This window comes from Myotis yumanensis, unplaced genomic scaffold (assembly GCF_028538775.1).
Source record: "Myotis yumanensis isolate MYYU_CA2020_CCGP unplaced genomic scaffold, mMyoYum1.0.hap1 SCAF_3, whole genome shotgun sequence".
NCBI classification, from domain to species: domain Eukaryota; kingdom Metazoa; phylum Chordata; class Mammalia; order Chiroptera; family Vespertilionidae; genus Myotis; species Myotis yumanensis.
The window spans coordinates 54959188-54974930 of record NW_027223754.1 but is presented as its reverse complement, the minus strand read 5'-3'; positions in this window follow the sequence as shown (position 1 = coordinate 54974930).

Here is a 15743-nt window from a genome sequence, read left to right as displayed (position 1 = left end):
GAACATCTTTTCCCCTGAATACTTTTAACTTTTATTTCCAGTAACTTAGCTATATTATCAAAAACATCCTTGGCTAAATGAACATTCTATCCTTGAGAACAATGGCTATCAGTTTAATAATGCTGTTTTGCAGCTATGGATTCCATCTCCATTTTGGGACTTTATCTACTAAAGAAGAAAAGTAAGAGGTATATTTGTTTAAATATTTATTGTAAAGTAAGATTTTATAATTGCTAATCTTTGCTAATGCACAATTATATACTTAAACTGTACTACATTTCCCTTCATGGTTTGCTTGGTCAGATTTGCATTTCTATGGCAGATCCATACCTGCAGACCCATCTTTCCTCCATTGATATGGTAAATCGTGGAGAGCAAAGAGGACTCTGAAGAAAAAATTCACATGGGAATTGGAGGGATTATGAAATACAGTCAATTTTTAGAGAATTTTGAATGCTACTTCAGTAAGAAAAAAATATTTCCATAAAAGGAAGGAACATTATCCAATATTTTTACACATAAATGATTTAGGAAGGCTTGGATGACAGACAAAGGTAAGAGATATCAATTAGAGAGTAGGAAAGCAGTGCCTGTTGCATCAAATTTCTTAAAATTTTCTAAAAATTTTAACGATTTCACATTATATTTTAGACCATCCTTTGTTATTGCTCAAATCTTCATGATTCTAAAACTCTTTAAGCCTATTATTTCTGAGTAGACCAATAATTAGAGTGAGCTTTTGTTTTAATATAAGTTGACATTGGAACTGAGTTTGTAAATCTTCTCTATTTTAGTATTGAGCACATAATATCTGAAAAAAGCTCCCTAAGACTTTCAAGGAAACATCATTAAAACCCTTACTGCCACTTAGATATCATAATGAATCTCAAAACCACAAAAATCCTGGAAGAAAACATAGGCAGTAAAATCTCAAACATCTCTTATAGCAGTATTTTTTGCCAATATATTTCCTCAGAGAAACAAAGGAAAAAATAAACAAATGGGACTACATCAAATAAAAGGTTTTGCATAGCAAAGGAAACCATCACCAAAATGAAAAGACAACCCACTGAATAGTACAGTGATGGCAAACCTTTTGAGCTCGGCGTGTCAGCATTTTGAAAAACCCTAACTTAACTCTGGTGCCATGTCACATATAGTAATTTTTTGATATTTGCAACCATAGTAAAACAAAGACTTATATTTTTGATATTTATTTTATATATTTAAATGCCATTTAACAAAGAAAAATCAACCAAAAAAATGAGTTCACGTGTCACCTCTGACACGTGTGTCATAAGTTTGCCATCACTGGAATAGGAGAATATATTCACCAATAATACACTGATAAGAGGTTAATATCCAAAATTGATAAGGACCTATACAACTCAACACCAAAAAATCAAACAATCCAATTAAAAAATGGCAAAGGGCCTGAATAGACACTTCTCCAAAGAGGACATACAGATTTCCAGTAAACATATGAAAAAATAAGCAAAGTCACAATTCATCAGAGAAATGAAAATTACAACCACAGTGAGATATCACCTCACACCTCTCAGAATGGTTATCATCAATAAATCAACAAACAAGTGTTGGTAAGGATGAGGAGAAAAGGGAACCCTCTTGCACTGTTGGTGGGAATGCAGATTTGAACAACCATTGTGGAAATCAGTATGAAGTTTCCTCAAAAAAAAATAAATGAACTGTCGGGCATCTTGTGGCCGTGGCAGTCGATTAGCATTTTCCCTCCTTATTGGCTGTGGGTGCTTCCATCTTTGTGATGGTGTGAAGGTCAATTAGCATATTCCCTCTTTATTAGGTAGGATAGAATTCCATTGTGTAAATGTACACAGCTTTTTTTGCCACTCATCTACTATTGGGCATTTGGGCTGTTTTCAAATCTTAGCTATTGTAAATTGCTCTACCATGGACATAGGGGAAGGTAACTTTTAATGAGTACAATTGCATAAGTTAAAATCACTCATTTAAAAAATAATACCAATTAAGTATATTCCAATCAATTGAAAAAACATGAGAGTAGGAGCCACATTATTACCTTCATTATAGGTAAAGTCATATTGGAATATATTGCTTGACTTATATGTAGCAGGTATGTATATACCATTATAAAGTATATACCTATAGACTTGCTGAAAATACCATTTATAGGAAACAAGAGTTTATTAAGGGCCTCAATAAATACACACATTTCTATTATGTCAAAATATAATAAAATTGTGCAAGTCATAAATAGACTCAATAAATTAGCACAAAAATATCTAAGTAACTACCATCAAGAATAAGAGAGCATGAAAAACAATCTAGAAGCCATCACTACATTCCCACTCCCCCCACTCTTCTAGTTTTCTTTTTCTTTTTTTTGATAAATTTATATAAATGTTAAGAATTCATTACTGACACAAAAAGATGGCATGTAGCAACAAAAATCTCTGTGTTATTAGAAGATATGAAAAAGCATAAAATCAGATTCTTTATTGGGGCATCACTGCACAATTCATGAACCACTGCTAAATTATAGAAGTTAAATTATTCTTACATATGTGTAAGTCACTATTGCCTCTTTCATGATTTATGGGAGATAATCCTCACAATTATTTTTTATTTATTTTTTTATTAAATTTTTATTGTTCAGATTACATTTGTTCCTCTTCCCCCCACCCCCATAACTCCCCTCCTTCCAGTTCCCGCCCCACCCTCCGCCCTCACTCCCCACCCACTGTCCTCATCCATAGGTGCAAGATTTTTGTCCAGTCTCTTCCCGAATCTCCAATTCCCCTTCCCCCCCCAAGAATAGTCAGTCCATTCCCTTTCTATGTCCCTGATTCATTATAATCACCAGTTCATTCTGTACATCAGATTATTTATTCACTTGATTCTTAGATTCATTTGTTGATAGATGCATGTTTGTTGTTCACAATTTGTATCTTTACCTTTTTCTTCTTCCTCTTCTTAAAGGATACCTTTCAGTATTTTGTATAATACTGGTTTAGTGGTGATGAACTCCTTTAGCTTTTCCTTGTCTGTGAAGCTCTTTATCTGACCTTAAATTCTGAATGATAGCTTTGCTGGATAAAGTAATCTTGGTTGTAGGTTCTTGGTATTCAGTACTTTGAATATTTCTTTTCATTCCCTTCTGGCCTGCAAAGTTTCTGTTGAGAAATCAGCTGACAGTCGTATGGGTATTCCCTTGTAGGTAATTGAGTCTCTTTCTCTTGCTGCTTTTAAGATTCTCTCTTTGTCTTTTGCTCTTGGCATTTTAATGATGATGTGTCTTGGTGTGGTCCTCTTTGGATTCCTTTTATTTGGGGTTCTCTGCGCTTCTTGGACCTGTAAGTCCATTTCTTTCACCAGGTGGGGGAAGTTTTCTGCCATTATTTCTTGAAATAGGTTTTCAATATCTTGCTGTCTTTCATCTTCTGGCACCCCTATTATTCTGATGTTGGTACGCTTGAAACTGTCCCAGAGGCTCCTTACCCTATCTTCACACTTTCGGATTCTTTTTTCATTTTGCTTTTCCAGTTGGGTGTTTTTTGTCAAATCTTTGGTTTGATTCTTGTGCTCCTCTGGTCTGCTATTGGGTATAATATTCTTTATTTCAGTCCGTGTATGCTTACTTTCTAATTTCTTTATCGTAGCATCGAGGGTCTCATTAGTTTTCGTGAGGCTCTGCTCAAGTTTATAGCAAGCCCTCAAAATTGCGATTCTCAGCTCCATATCCTCCATTTCTGTCATGTTTTTTTGTCTCCGCATCTTTTATGCTTTCTTGGTGCACCCCCTTGTGGTCTTTGTGCGCAGTCTTGTTCTAGCCAAGCCTTAATTGTTGTAGTTAACACTAGAGGGATTTGACCACCAGGCCGACTGGCTGTAGGAATCAGCTGTGTGGAAAACTTCAGTCCTCTGGGGAGGCGCTAGTCCAGCCTTTGCCTGAGGCGATCGGCAAATGGCTCTGCGCAGGGCCTGGGCGGGGCGGGCTCAACAGGGCGGGGGAGGGAGCAGCTATGGCTGCTCTCAGTCCGTCTCCAGGGGCTCTGCCTCTCTGTCCCCACAACCGCTGCAAACCTCGGAGGGACCGTAACCAGACAGTCCCGCTTCTCCCGTTTGAGTCTGGGTCCCTAGAGACTCGCCCGGATCTGTAGCCCAGAGTCTGAGACTCCCTCCTGATTGAAAACGACAACTGCGCCCTCAGCCACCAGCCCGCTTTGCGCGCACACCGCCGCACCACCGTACCTTTAAATTTTCCACACCGCGCCTCCTCTGGGCCTCGTAATGCTGTTGTTTTTCCTTCTAGTTGAAGAGTCTCTCCTCAGCCAGCCTTCCTGTGGTTCTGGGTGATGTCCGTTCCGTCTTTTAGTTGTATTTTTGAAGTGGTTGTTCGAGGCAGCAAACTCCGGTGTTTACCTATGCCGCCATCTTGGTTTCTCTCAATCCTCACAATTATTATCCTCACTTTAAAATAATTAAATATATTTAAATCTATCTTTTTTAAGAATAATTTTGGTAGTTTCCTAAGGTATCTGAGGTCAATACCCACATGAAATGTGCCCATCTGTGTCAGAATATGTGTGCCAGGCTGCTAAATATTTTTCTATTTAAGTATATTCACCCATTATTTGTTTTATAACTAATATCTAATATGGCTTTTATAAAATACTAGTGGCCCAGTGCATGAAATTCATGCATGGGGCATGTCCCTCAGCCCACCCTGCACCCTCTTCAATCTGGGACCCCTTGGGGGATGTCTGACTGCCAGTTTAGGCCCATAGGGATCGGTCCTAAACTGGCATTCGGTCATCCCTCTCACAATCCAGGACCACTGGCTCCTAACCGCTCACCTGCCTGCCTGCCTGCCTGATTGCCCCTAACCACTCTGCCTGCCGGCCTCCTTGCCCCCAACTGCCCCACCCCCCGCTGGCCTTCTCGCCCCCAACTGCCCTCCCTTCCTGTCCTGATTGCTCCTAACTGCCTCTGCCTCTGCCCCACCTCCATGGCTTTGTCAGAAATGTCTCCCGGAAGATCTCCCAGTCTAATTAGCATATTACCCTTTTATTAGTATAGATTTAAAGTAAATAGTCATGATTATAAATTTTCTAATATGTGTTAATTATCTGTGGATGCAGATACATAGTCATGTATTTTTAAAATTTATTTATTCATTTTTAAATGTTTTGGATGTTGAGAGAGAGAGAGAGAGAGAGAGAGAGAGAGAGAGAGAACACTTTGTTGTTAACTTATTGATGCATTCATTGATTGATCCTTGTATGTGCCCTGACCTGGGATCGAACCTGCAATATTGGCTTATCAAGATAATGTTCTAACTAACTGAGTTGCTGGCCAGGGATGAAATTTCTTTTTAATTGTAGTGGGTATATAATATTACAGTATGTTAGTTTCAGGTGTACAACAAAGTGTGATTCAACATTTATATACCTTACAAAGTAATTATCACAAAAAATCTAGATAGCTTTGGCTGTGGGGTCGTGGGAGAGTCTGCCTGGGTGGGATGCAATCACTCGAGACCCGGAGTCCTGCCCCACGGCCCCACAGCCCTGCCCACCCTGCTGAACGGTCATGATGTGATGGCATCCTAGATACTTTGCATATTCCTCTATTATTATATAGGACTAGTGCCGAGGTACACAAAATTCATGCACTTGGGGAAGGGTCCTTCAGCCCGGCCTGAGCCGTCTTGAAGTCTGGGAGCCCTTGGGGGATGTCCGACTAATGGCTTAGGCCCGCTCCCTGCGAGGAGCATGCCTACGCTGGCATTCAGACATCCTTAGCACTACTGCGGAGGTGGGAGAGGCTCCTGTCACCACCACTGCGCTTTCCAGCCATGAGCCTGGCTTCTGGCTAAGCAGCACTCTCCTGTGGGAGTGCACTGACTGCCAGGGGCAACTCCTGCAATGAGCACCTGCCCCCTGGTGGTCATAGCAACCAGTCATTCCGCTGTTCAGTCCATTTGCATATTAACCTTTTATTATATAGGGTTGACTCTATTCCCTTTGCTCTACATTACATCCCTCTTACTTATTTTATAACTAGAGGCCCAGTGTATGAAATTGTACACTTGGGGGGGTGGGTCCCTCAGCCTGGCCTGCACCCTCTCACATTCTGGGAGCCCTTGGGGGATGTACAAGTGATGGCAGTTGGACATCTATAGAGCTGCCATGGAGGTGGGAGAGGCTCCTGCCACTGCCACTGCACTCACCAGCCGTGAGCCTGGCTTCTGGCTGAGCGACACTCCCCCTGTGGGAGCGCACTGACCACCAAGGGGCAGCTCCTGCATTGAGCATCTGCCCCCAGGTGGTCAGTGCGTGTCATAGCGACCGGTGGTTCTGCTATTCGGTTGATTTGCATATTAGCCTTTTATTATATAGGATTGAAAGTTTGTACCTCTTAACCCCTTTATTCTTTTCCCCTCTCCCCACACATGCATGAAAACACACATTCATGTATTTTAACATTGCACACATGCATATCCAATTATTTTAAGACAAGAATAATATTTTCTGGTTTGCAGTGGTGTTTGAAAAATAGCCCCTCAAAAAAGATGTGCATTTCTGGACATGAATAGAAGAACAGTGATAATAATAATAGTTCCTGATTCTCTGTTCATTGCCTTCAATATCATGAAAACAAAGTAATTAATTTTTTGTTAAGTGGACCCAACTGAAATAATTCATTTCACATCTCATATTTGGATGCTCCTCATTGTTTTATTTAATCTCTTGCCCTTGTAAGTACCATTGGTATTCTTATTTTCCTCTATTATGTTTAATATTAAACAAATGTAAAACCACTTCAAATACTTCCTTTTATAAACGTGTAATTTTAACCCATTGCATTGGTTCTTCTTTTTTATCTCATTCAATTTATACCTGGTATTTATAACAAGTTAATTACTAACACATGTACAGAATTGTGAACAAAATAGAGGTATCGTCAACTGGAGAGAAGGCATTACAGGAAAGAATTTTCCTCCCATCTGTATCAACACAGTATTCATTTTTTACTATAGAGCTACTTAAAATGGTGAGAGTCAATGTAAGTAAGAAAGCAGAAAAAAAATGTTCATTAAAACACAATCTTTGAAGGATTTGTTATTTTCTTAAAGCAAAACCCCATTTCTCTATAATCATAATAATGAAGCAAAGCACTGCCCTTTCATTCCTTTATGCTTTATTCATATTTCAATAGCCTAAAGTTTAGCATTAAATTTTTCATCATTTTTCCAAGAGGAAATTGTGGTCCAAGGTTAATTTCCAAGTTATCCTTTTCATAGTTCTTTGGATGTTAAACATGGGAAGTCATTAAACTCACAGTTCAGCTTTTATTCTTTGGCCTTTTATTTCTCCCATTTTCTTTCTGGGTTAGAGAATCAAAGACCTCGACTTCGGTAAATATGCTGTGATACAATTCTTTAGACTGAGGTTTCCTACCCCTATCGTTAAAGTATCTGCTTCTCTAGTGAGTTTGTTCATTTGGGTAAAACTTAAAAGCATTTTTATTAGCTCTTTCCTAACTGCAATTATAAATTCTTTTTAAGCACTTACATAAAGTAGAAAAATAATAACAGGTCTTTAACAATTCTCAAAAGAAAAGACTGTTTTGATAATATAAAAGGAATATATCATTAAAACACAAGCAAGGCTAGCGAGGTTAACCACTTTAAAAGTCTAATTTAAGATGCAATTATGGATCACTGTCTCATGGGGGCCATGAAAATTCTAATGTTATAGCTGTTTCCTATTTAATTTACTTATTTTACAACATAAGTTTTTCATATCTAATATAACGATGTATCATCCTGTCATCTGAATAACATGCTCCCTTTTTTTTTTTTTGTATAGTTTCATGGAAATAAAAGTGTTTGCCTAAATTACTTATAAAAAAAGAAAGTAAATATTTCTTTCATCCTTCCTGAAGACAGATGCAACATTTAAATATTTATGTCCAAGAAAAAAAAGTGCCATAAAATTAGTTAAGATTTTTAAGACTTTTTAACTAAGAACAGCTGAAATGATGAGTCTTTCTAAAGGATCAATCATAAAATCGGGCATTTTCATAATCAACTTGGTGATAATTACTTTGTTAAACACACTACATCTGTTTCCATGTAATAATGGGCAAGGATGTACTATCTGCATAAATTCCAAGTTATCTGGTAGTCAAAACATTCCACGTTGAACCAGGGTGTTGCTACTATGTAGAGAATAATTAACAAGTTTTAGAAAGTGACCATTTCCTCAGAATTGGACAAATCTGCAAAAGTCCATTTAGGATGTTACTACTTCTACTACCAAATTTCCCAGATACTAATTCTACCTTCCCCACTGTTTATGCCCTTATCTGGGTAAAATAATATCAATCTTATAGACAGAGAATTCTTCTTGTCTTTTTATTTTACTTACAGAGCAGAAGTATTTAATTAGCATAGCATGAACAGATGAAATAAAAGAGTAAGATCTGCAATTTTCTAAACATTCAATCATTCAGATTTTTACATGAAAACAAATACTTTATTATTCACTAAGTTTATAGTCAGTGTGAAATGAAACAATGTAGACTCATCTTTCTGAATTATAGTAATATCTAAAGAAAAGAAATATATATGAGATAAAAAATCATTTCTAAACTTATTAAAGTAAACTTGAATGTTCTATTCCTGACTGTATTCCTAATGAGTGGAGATTATTGAAACCTAACCTGAACTCAATGATTACTAGGGTGGGTATCCAATAGCATTTCCTGCAAGATATCGTCATAAAATAAATAATTCATGTGCTATATTTTATCCTTACTCAAGAATATTTTACCATTGATGTGAGAGAAACACATTGATTGGTTGCCTCCTGCACGTGCCCTGACCAGGGACCAGACTGGGGAGGATCCTGCAACCCAGGTATGTGCCCTTGACCAGAATCAAACCCAGGACCCTTTGGCCCACAAGCTGACGCTCTATCCACTGAGCCAAACTGGCTAGAGCCATTTGTTATATTTTAAATAAAACCATATAAAATTCTTGAAAGCCTTATGGGATGTATATCTTCCCTTATGTATTTATATGCATATCTCAAAGTTATCTAAATTTCATTCAAATGTTTACATAGAGCTTCAGGAAAATCAATCATTTTAAAATGTCAAATTTTCAAGAGTGAATTTATTACCATTCTCTTAAAATATTTATAATTAATTCTGAGAAATAATTTTGTCAGTGGATCAGTAAATCGATCTTGACAGGTGGCTTGGGAAATAAGATTTGTTTTAACTCATATATTTGAAAATTTGACTCTTTGTATAAGTTGATCAGTAATTTCTATGAGGATTATTTATTTGCAACATTTTGCAGATATGATTTAAAAAGTAATAAATCTCAGGTAATGTAAACCCAGATTCACCAAGTATTTATAGTGTGCTAGATAGCCAGAAGAGGATGATTTCAGTACAGAACACATCTTTAAAAAACAATGCAGCCAATAGCCAAATTACTAATATATTGTCAATGGCTTATAAAAGTTGATAAAAATGCAAAAAATCCAATTGGGAAAATATACCAGGAATTACACATTCTGATCTCTGATATTTCCATTGCGTGCTTGAAAATAACTTTCCCACATGGAATATCAGACATGCACTGGCTTTATCCCAAAGTATCATTTGACGGACAGCTGGTCAGTCATTTTTTAAGTGACTGTTTTTTAAATTTTTATTTATTTACTTTAAAGTATATTTTTAAAGATTTCAGAGAGGAAGAGAGAGGGGGAGAGATGTAGAAACATCAATGATGAGAGAAAATCATTGATTGGCTGCCTCTTGAAACACCCCCACCCCCCCCAATTTGGTGATTGAGCCTGTAACCCAGGCATGTGCCCTCAGTCGGAATTGAACTCTGACCTTCTGGTTCATAGGTCAAAGCTCAACACTTAGTCACACTGGCCGAGCGATTAAGTGACTATTAGTTTTGGTTTTCTGTGTTTTCTTTTCTGGTTTAGAGAGTTGGTAACCAAAGCCAACAATGACTTGGGCTTGATTTATGGACACCTATTTGGAATTACTGCAGAAGGTAAACAAACCAGAAGCCAGGAAGGAATCTGAGCTTGAGATATAAAAAGGAAAAACATCAGTCAGACAATTGGCAGCTGATGAACTCATGGAAAGACTTTCATAGACCTATGTGCTGTCAGGTTTCCCATGAGTGACACTAGGAGTGAGCCCAACCTATCAAGAGAGATGCCAGGTAGACTCAAGGGTCGGGGTACTACTACTACAGGTGTCATTAGTCAAGTTCTGGTTAAGTTGCTGTCAGGTAATTTAGAGTTTTTGAATGACCTTTGGAAAATCTAGCAAAGAAAGTCTCTAGGTCATTAGAAAATAATTCTGTAAATTCCTGTAATGGCTAGAATAAATGTAAAATTTTGAATAAGAGATAATACAAACTATGTTCCTTTTTACTATAAAAAAAATGCCAACATTGAACTGAATTCTTCAATAAAAATATCTTTACAAATGCTATCAATGTAAAACAAGTGACATTTCTATACCATTTCTACACAGGCTTGCAAGCCTGTCTCCTTTCATTCAGACACACTTACAATCTCTGGAAGGGTTTTATCAACAATTCAACTAAAATCTGTGACAGTAAGCAGTCACCTGTAACAATAACATTTTGAAAGTATTAAAGGAAATTTGTAGATCCCAGAAAATTGTTTTAAATATTAAACTTGTAGAAATTTATTATAACACCATTGTGTAACATCTGTTTTTCATGTTACTTTTATTAATAGGATTACAACAGAACTTGTGCTCAAAAATCCTTCGGAAATGTCTTGTATTTTTACTGTTTCTACAACTAGGGATGAATCAGATATGACTAAACTCTCCTAAGTTTTAATGAGCAGCTGTTTTCCTAAAGGAAAACAGCTCACATATTCAAGTTCACAAAAATGAAACTGAATCAAGGAGGAAAAGAACAGATATTCATTGTACTTCAACTGCTTGTGGCATTCCAAGGATATAAATAAATTATACTTGTCTATTTCATAATTCAGTTTTTATTGTAGCCTGTGTAGGGGCTTTTTAGGTAGAAATTGAAAGCCTGGCTTAAATATTCACATAAAAGCAAATAAATGTTGATTAAAAGCTAGCTGTTGAAGGCAGTCTGTTTTAGTAAGTTAAATTTGTGTATCTTCATTCCTCAGGAAATGTGATTTAAACCAGCATAAGCATATCATAAAAAGCAAACATTCTTAACATTAATTTAAGCTGTCTACACCAAACCTATTTCACAGATCCATATATAGATGTTAGAACAACAATGGAACTAATAATATTTTCAAGTTGTTTTTATGTTGTGCCTGCTGATTATAATTTCAAAGCATTACCCTTTAATCTAAGTGGTCCTAGTGGCCAGTAAAAAAATAGACAAAGCTACAAGTTCTCCAAATAAAATGTTATATCATAGAATGGTAATAGGATACTATTTATATCATGAATATCCAGCAACAAATGGATAGTCATTGCTTTTATAGTACTTAAGACTTAGCACAGTGACTAATGGTTAGTATAAAGTGGTCTTTGACATTTCCAGCAAAAAAAAAAAAAGAAAGAAAGAAAGAAAAGATTCACAAGATTTGGGGTGAAGGATTATATATGGGAGGTGAAGGAGAAAAGGAAAAAAGAAGATACCAATGATGGTTTTTTAGTTCTAATGTGAGTAAGAGAGTAAATGCATTTTTTGCTAAATGAGATAGAAAGTATTGGAATATAAGCCAGTTGGAGTGCAAGGAATATAAATTCACTTTTAGAGGTAATGAGTTTCAGGTGCCTTTGATGCATCCAAGTACAGGTGTCCGGAACACATTAGGCATTCATTACTTAAACTCGACGGAGAAGTCGCCGCTGGAAATTTACTTCTGAGAGTCCTTAGTATACAGAGAGAAGTTAAAACTAGGAGAGCCAACTGTGTCATTTTAATATAGTGGAGAAAATAAAACCAAAGCTGAAGATAGAATCCTGAAGTAAATTAACATTTTAAGGACTAACGACTAAAAAGGAGCTTTTGGTTTCCAAGTCACCCAGATGATATAAGTTTTCAATATGTATCTGGAAAAGAGTGTATAACCATTATATATGAGAGGAAAAAATTCAATAATGTCAGGATTCAACCAGAACTGTTCACTGATTACAATATAGTATGACTTGGATTATTAAAGGTGGGTCACAAACAAAGGTGGTACTTACTTCATTCTGAGAAATGTGTGAGGGTATTTTTCAGTATCATAGTAACAGGGACCATAACTCATCAATGAGCAAGGCCCAAGGATACCAATAACAGGGACCATAACTCATCAATGAACAAGGCCCAAGGATACCAGAAATGTGCTGGACAGTCTCACTCAATGAGCAAGTTGCCATCCAAAAATTTTGTTTAAGAAGATTATTATTGGAAGTCATTCCTAATGGGAGAAAAGGTGTTTCTGTTTCTCTCTCTCTCTCTCTCTCTCTCTCTCTCTATCTCCCTCTCTCTCAGAATAATTCTGAGGAGGTTTACTTTTTATACAGAGACTTAAAACACAGGTATGTGAATAAAATTTCCCCATCTCCCATCTATTTTTTCTCTCCAAGGCATAATTTCTGTGTCAACTAGTCCTAAGAAGTTTCATGCATGTCTCTTTGCAGATCATCCATACAGTGTCCAGCACAGCAGCACATTCCTTGGCATTGTTTCACATCTTTCCCTGCCTCCTTACTTCCTTATTTTTTCACCCGTGACTTTCAGGGTTTTCATTTTCTTAATAAAGTAACAAGACATTTAATCTTGCCTTGGACTATGTTTTCTAAAGAACATGGTCACAATTATCTATATTTATTAAAGTTATGTGACTATCTTGTATATTTTGCATTATGCTATTTACTAGAGGCCCGGTGAATCCATGCACTGGGCCTCTAGTATACATATGAGATCTTTGGTTAATCTCTTCCCGCCCTTTCCCCTCCCCACTTCCCTCTGAGATTCATCAGTCTGCTCCATGTGTCCATGCCTGTGCATTGAGTGTCTGCCCCCTGATGGTCAGTGGGCATCATAGCTACTGGTAGAAGGGTTGAATGGTCGCTTAGGCTTTTATATATATATAGACTATAGGCCCAGTGCATGAATTCATGCACTGGTGGGGTCCAGCCAACCTGCCCTGATGGGGACCATCGGACCAGGCAGGTGAGGGGAAGGGCCGCTGGTGATTGGCTGACTGGCTGGCCCCACCCCCAATCAGAGTGTTGGGGGCCAATCAGGGCCCAGGCTGGCCGGGGGGTGGGTGGGAGATCAGGGCCAGGATCAGGCTGGTTGGCTGCCACAGTGCGCATCATAGCCACCGGTCATTCCACTGTTATGGTCCCTGGGCTTTTATATATATATATAGATTCTCTCTCTCTCTCTCTCTCTCTCTCTCTCTCTCTCTCTCTCTTCACACACACACACACACACACACACACACACCTTTCATTTATTCATACATATATTCATTTATAATGAAGTGAAAATTTTTTTCTCTGTACAGATAGATAAGAAAATCATCTTTAAAATGATATAAGTATTTAAAGAAAAAGAAATCCAGATAAACATGCTATGGAAGATCTGATCTCAAGACCTGAGAACTATCTGATAGCAAAGCTTATGAGTAAGTGGGAAAATACTTTACACAGAGAAGATAAATTGTAGATAGAGGAGAAAGATGGAAAGAGAATGAGAGGAGTTGGTGGGGAAGTAACATCTTGTCAAATGGTGGAGGGGTTTAATGATTAATATGACTCTTTACATATTTCTCTATGAGTTTCAGCTGCCCATGAGTAATTCCAAATGTGTGGTGCTATGGATTTCTTCTATCAGGTGTGAACGTGCTGAGTTCCATGTTTGGATAAATATGGGGAAAAACATAAGTAAAATACACGGGTAAAGAATGACAAGCCAGTGTCTAGGTGGCATGTGGGGGCAGAGATTATATTTAAGGAAACTAAAATTCAGTCCTCAGCTGCATCTCAGATTATGTCACTACCATAGAATTCACCCAAGTGCATCACCTTATAATACCTGCTAGTTACTTGTATACCTGTGTGGAAAAGTAGAGATACATATTGTTTAGGTCATGTGGTCTTAGAAATATCATTGAATTTTGAAATTGCTATGAAAACTCTCTGAGGTTCATATTTTTACCCTGTGCAAGAAATATGCTTTGAGATACTATTTATTTCACACAAAACAACAACAACAAAACAAACACACACAGAAAAACCTCTTAGATCAGACCTTCTACATTTAAATCCAAGTGCTAACTGTGTGAACTTCAGCAAGCTATGTAACTTCTCTTGATATTAATACTCCTTACTTCAATGTAGTATAAAAATCATTATTTATATTGGACTTTGTTCTTGAAACTGTGGCTGGAACATGTTAACTGAACAAGCAGTAAAGGAAGGGAGGGAAGGAGGTAACTGGGAGTGTGAGGGAGAAGAAGAAAAAGTGGGAAGGAAGGGAGAAAGGGAGGGAGGAAAAAAGGTAGGTTGAGAACATAAAACAACGGTGCTGGTAGCATTAACCGCTTGGTTCTTTTCACTTCTAGTTGTGTTCTAATCCTTTTTATTAATCTTATGAATAATTATTATATTTGATTAATCTCATTTGAACTTGATTTCTGTAATTTCTAACTTATCAAAATTATGTTATACAACTGAAAAAGAAGGTATGAGGGAATTTTTGTGATGGAGAAAACTTTCTCAAAATGAATGCAGCTTATTTTATTGAAAAAAATTTGGCAGTATGGAACTCTCCAATAGATAATGAGGGAAGCAGTCAGGAGAGGTTCTATACTATAGCCAACCATCTAGCACCATTTCTATGGGACACTCTTCCTAATATGTTTGTTTCAGGCCAAAATTCAACTTTTTAATTTGGGTTATATGAAGGTCTTCCTAGTGTGGGCTTCCCAATATCTTTTCCTGATTACAATTGGTAAGAAATTAGAAATCAGTGGCTTATACATAAGAAGATCTTAAAAAAGTCAGATCTGTCTGATTGTCCCACCTTGGGGTGTTCACAAAACCAGGTGGGCTCTCACGGGGTGGTCAGAGCCCAGATTAAATGTTATCCTCTGACAATGAGATGATTTTACAGGATATCTTAAATCACAGGTAAGCAGCTAAGATTCCTAAAACGGCTTGCAAAATGACTTACAATTTTTGTATCTTTCGTATGCTTCAGGTCTGTGCCAAGGACAATGTATACAAACTCATTGAATGCTCAGAACCACCTGTGATGTTGCTCAGCTTCCATGCTTAGAGAGAAGTTGTTCTGTATCACACAGCTGGTCAGTGAGAGACTAGCACTCCAGCTTCATCATGGCAGGCGGGAAGCCCATATTCTTAAACACTGAGGCTGAGCTGTCAGGGACTTCTGACAAGATAAGGCAGTAGCTGTAGCTTTTCTCCACTGGATATTTTATGTTTGTACATTCTCCAGGGAAAGGCTAAATTAGAAAATATTCCCAGTATATTTTGGAGTAATGTCACTGTATACAGATGAATTATGTAAAAGATGATCTATAACATATAAAACATTTATATATTCTACTATAATCATCTATTGAAGTTAAACACAACCGGTATGATTGAAGGTTATTTTTTTTCATTTTGACTCAATATACAATAACAAAAGATGAATATTTGAAACA